Consider the following 5,343-nt stretch of genomic DNA (forward strand, 5'->3'; position numbering starts at 1 on the left):
AGAAGACTCTTGAGAGTCCCTTGGACTGCAAGGAGATCCAACCAGTCCATTCTGAAGGAGATCAGCCCTGGGATTTCTTTGGAGGAAATGATGCTAAAGCTGAAACTCCAGTACTTTGGCCACCTTGTGCGAAGAGTTGACTCATTGGAAAAGACTCTGATGCTGGGAGGGATTGAGGGCAGGAGGAGAAGGGGACGACAGAGAATGAGATGGCTGGATGGCATCACTGACTCGATGGATGTGAGTTTGAGTGAACTCCAGGAGTTGGTAATGGACAGGGAGGCCTGGCGTGCTGCGATTCATGGGGTCGCAAAGAGTCGGACACGACTGAGCGACTGAACTGAACTTTGTTTGTTTGCTTGTTTTTCTTCTGATGGGCAAAGCTGAGTGAGGTGGTAATCCTGTCTGCTGATGATTGGGTTTTATTTTTGTTTGTTTGTTGTCTAGATGAGGATTCCTACACAGGGTGCTACTGATGGTTAGGTGATGCTGGGTCTTGTATTCAAGTGGGTTCCTTTGTGTGCATTCTCACTATTTGATACTCTGTAGGGTTAATTCTCTGGTATTCTAGGGCCATGGAGTCAGTTCTCCCCCTGCAAAGGCTTAGGGTTTGATCTCCTACCTGTGTTCTTCTGTTTTCCAGTAGGTGGCTCAGTAATAAAGAATCCACCTGGGAGGGTTGTTGCACAGGTCTCACAGTTTCATCCAGGAAAGCACTTGGAACAGTGGCCTCAGCCCCTGTGGCTCCTCCTTCAGCTCCTGCACAGCACTAACCACCAGGCATCCCAGTGGTGCAGGATGTCTATGTCACTGTTTTGTCATGCCCACTGTTCTTTCACTGTTTGGAGAAATAGAAATGTGAATAAGAACTCACCTTGGGACCAGTTTTTTCTTCTTCTTCTTCTTCTTTTTTCTGATGATTTTCTTGAGATATTTACTTGCATTCTGTAATCTGAGTTGAAAGCATTTAAAAATATATATGTATTTACTAAGTCAACATTTGTTGATGAAGTTGTCAGACATGGCTCCTGCCCTTATAGGAATTTGTAATCTATCAAGAGAGATGAATATTAAAGAAAAATACATACTATTGTGTATATTGTATATACACAATACTTTACTGAATGGGCAGATCTTGGTTGGACACATTAGAGTATAGCTTTATTTTTCTTTCACTACTGACATTAAACATATTCTGATGAACCAAACTTCCTCAGTCATTGATAAGAACATCTCAAGAAGATCCATAAATTTCACGTCTCTTTGAGCTAGAATAGTCTTATTTTATACATTAGAACATCTGATCCAGTCAAAATCTCAGATTCAGTTCAAATTCTCATATCTAATATTACAGGTAATAAAATATTTCTCCTTTTTTTTTCACTCGTGCTTTATTTTTAAAGTTTCCTCTTCTGCTTCTGGATCCTCTCAGGCCTAAACTAGGGAAAAGAGAATTTGAAGGGGAGGATCAACATCTTCAGTGACTACAGCTATCATAATTGAGCCTTTGGGATCCTCTCCCTTGTGGATTAGTGGTAAAGAACCCTCCTGCCAATGCAGGAGACTCAACTTCCACTGCTGGGTCAGAAAGATTCCCTGGAGGAGGGAATGGCAGCCCACTCAAATATATTTGCCTGGGAAATCTCCTGGACAGAGGAGGCTGGTAGGCTGCAGTACATGCAGTCACAAAAGAGTCCTGCATGACTTAGCATGCACATCATGGAGATTGTTTCTGGCTGTTTGTGACCCTATGGACCATTGTACACTAGGCTCCTCTCTCCATAGGCTTCTCTAGGCAAGAATATTGGAATTGGTTGCTATGCCCGCCTCTTATATCTCTTGCATTGGCAGGTGAGTTCTTTATCCTTAGCTCCATCTGGTAAGCCCAGTTTATGGAGACACTTTTCCCCAAAGAAGATTTTGCTTGCTTCTTCCAGGACAGTATAACCAATACAGGACTTCTTGAGCTCCTTTCAATGTTAAAAGTGTCAGGTTTAGCTCATTTGGCTTTCAGAGGCTTTTTAAACACCACCTGTAATTCTGATTTCAGCTCACATTATTTTCTGTTTGTTTCATTTGTTTGCTATTAGATATAGGTCTTATACCCCAATGTTCATTGCACCACTGTTTACAATAGCCAGGACATGGAAGTAACCTAGATGTCCATCAGCAGACGAATGGATAAGAAAACTGTGGTATATATACACAATGGAATATTACTCAGCCATTAAAAGGAATGCATTTGAATCAGTTCTAATGAGGTGGATGAAACTGGAGCCTATTATACGGAGTGAAGTAAGTCAGAAAGAAAAACACCAATACAGTATACTAACACATATATGTGGAATTTAGAAAGATGGTAACAATGACCCTATATATGAGACAGCAAAAGAGACACAGATGTAAAGAACAGTCTTTTGGACTCTGTGGGAGAAGGTGACGGTGGGATGATTTGAGAGAATAGCATCGAAACATGTATATTATCATATATGAAATACATTGCCAATTCAGGTTCAATGCATGAGACAGGGTGCTCAGGGCTTTTGCACTGGGATGACCCTGAGGGATGGGATGGGGAGGGAGGTAAGAGGGGGGTTCAGGATGGGTAACACATGTACACCCATGGCTGATTCATGTCAGTGTATGGCAAGAACCATAACAATATTGTAAAGTAATTAGCCTCAAATTAAAAAAAATAAATTAATTTAAAAAAAGAATGTTACATAAATGGGAAAAAAAAAGAAAAGCATTTTTTAAGTGTATTTCATTAATGATTCATTTGTATTGCAGTACATGTTGCCTTCTAAGTATATAATTTCTTTAATCTTGGAAATCATCAAATGATCTTTTAACTCCACATTTTGACTTGGAATTATGGAAAAACACTACTCCTTTACAGAGAAGGAAGAAAATCTATGCTCATTGGGTCTTAAAATATTTCCCCCCCCCTTTATTTCTTTTCTTCCTCTACTTTTTGCCCCTAGAGTTTGGTGAAAAATGTTGATGGCTGAAGAACTAATATTAATATTTTTAATATGTCCTCCTTTCCTTTAGAATGTAAGGGTACAGTACCCTATGTTCATATCCAGGCTTCAACTGAAACTTCATGGTAAGTACCATTGAATATCATTTTATATTTTAATGTCACAAAGGTTCTGTGAAATATTGTAATGAGAAAGATTTAATTTACATTGTGAGGCTAGAAAAAGACTTTCTCAAGAACTAACATTTGATTTGAGAGATGAAAGGTGATTTAGAGTTATCTGGGGAGTCTAGTCAAGGCTATGGTTTTTCCAGTGGTCATGTATGGATGTGAGAGTTGGACTGTGAAGAAGGCTGAGCACCGAAGAATTGATGCTTTTGAACTGTGGTGTTGGAGAAGACTCTTGAGAGTTCCTTGGACTGCAAGGAGATCCAACCAGTCCATTCTGAAGGAGATCAGCCCTGGGATTTCTTTGGAAGGAATGATGCTAAAGCTGAAACTCCAGTACTTTGGCCACCCCATGGGAAATGTTGACTTATTGGAAAAGACTCTGATGCTGGGAGGGATTAGGGGCAGGAGGAGAAGGGGACGACAGAGGATGAGGTGGCTGGATGGCATCACTGACTTGATGGACATGAGTCTGAGTGAACTCCGAGAGTTGGTGATAGACAGGGAGGTCTGGCGTGCTGCAATTCATGGGGTCGCAAAGAGTCGGACACAACTGAGCGACTGAAATGACTGAACTGACTGAACTGACTGAAGGAGTGAATGGGAAGAAGAGATTGACTACACAGGGGAGTTGTAATGTGGGAGGAAAGAGTGATATGAAAGATAATTTTTAAAAACAACTCAGGCTGCTAAGTGCAGAGGGAATGTAAGCAGTATATCCAAATAGGAAGCTTTTCTAATCATCTAGATTAGAAGTATAAAAGGTGTAGGTACAATGGAGGCTAAGACAACTGGTTAGATTCAAAAATATTTTTCATGTAGAAATGAAGAGAGATGCAGTGGAATGGATGTGGGGCATGAAAAAGGATGTATGCTAGGATAACACCCAGATTTCACAATTTGACAATGGGTAGATGAAGTTGCCACTTACTGAGATGATCAAAATAGGAGGAAAATAGAAAGAGCAAGTTGTAGTAGGTTGATAATTTGGTTTGCAAGCACTGTGAGTCATTCAAATGATGGAAATGAGGCAGAGCTGTAAATTGTTACCTATCCGCAATGGGTCCATGACCCCTTAATGGGTCCTTTACCTGGAGAAACAAATGCAAGTCAAATAAATCAGGCTCAGTATACCAAAGCACAAATTTTATTCACTGATTGAGGAATAGAGAAGGAAGAGCTTGTATTCTAAAAATGCCTTCTCCCCAAAGGAAGGGGAGAAAGGGAGTTTTAAAGGGTAAGAAGTACATCTGTCACCAGGGCTCTAGAAAAGAGGCAAAAATTTTCAGGGGCAGCCAGGGGCACCCTGGTGCATCTGGGGCACATGCAGTCTTCCAGGCTTATTTGCACATGGCAGAAATTGTGCCCAGCAGAGTATGAATCTGAGAACTTAACATGGTAATGCAGCCAAGGTAACTTACAGATACCATCAAGTCTCCTCTGTACAAGCACCTCCTCTGATCAAGTCAAAGTCAGTTTAGGGCAGTTGACCACTGCAAATCTCTTAAAGCATGACTGCAAAACATCTGTGTCAAATAACAGTACTTTTGAAGCAGAGATAAATCAGGAAAAACATCCTTTGGCTCTGAAGGGCTAATATGGGTGACAAAATGAAAATTTGAGACCATGAATACACCTGAGTAATTCTAGTAATTATTATTTAAATAGAAAGGAGTTGATAAAGGCAACTGAGGATGAACCATTAGAAGAAACAACAGAAAACCAAGATTATGGCATGATATTAAGAGTACAAGATAGGAAGAGAACAGTGTTAATTGGACTTGGCAATATTGAGGTCAAGAATGGTTTTATGGGGATTTCATTAGGAAAATTAATCAGTTAATGTAAGAAAGAAGTGGAAAATTTCATTCATGCCAAGTTGAGTATTATAACCTAGGAACAGCATCTCAGAAAGCTCTGAGAACTCTTTTGCCCATTAGAAGTCAAGGCATAGTTATGTTTTTTGAGAAAGAGGGCTGTACATTAAATGACATATTACTGACAGTTTATATAATCAGATCTGCAAGTACAAAGTGGTAGGTCATCGTGACCACTTACAAGATCAAGAAGGAATGTTACCTTTTAAGGAGTTTTCTTGTTGGCACTAGGAGAATGTTATTCTTTATGGCTGAACAGACATTTCTGCCAATGGGGAGATTTGTTTACACAGAATGATACACAAGGGATAAAAG

This window comes from Bos javanicus, chromosome 29, assembly GCF_032452875.1.
Source record: "Bos javanicus breed banteng chromosome 29, ARS-OSU_banteng_1.0, whole genome shotgun sequence".
NCBI classification, from domain to species: domain Eukaryota; kingdom Metazoa; phylum Chordata; class Mammalia; order Artiodactyla; family Bovidae; genus Bos; species Bos javanicus.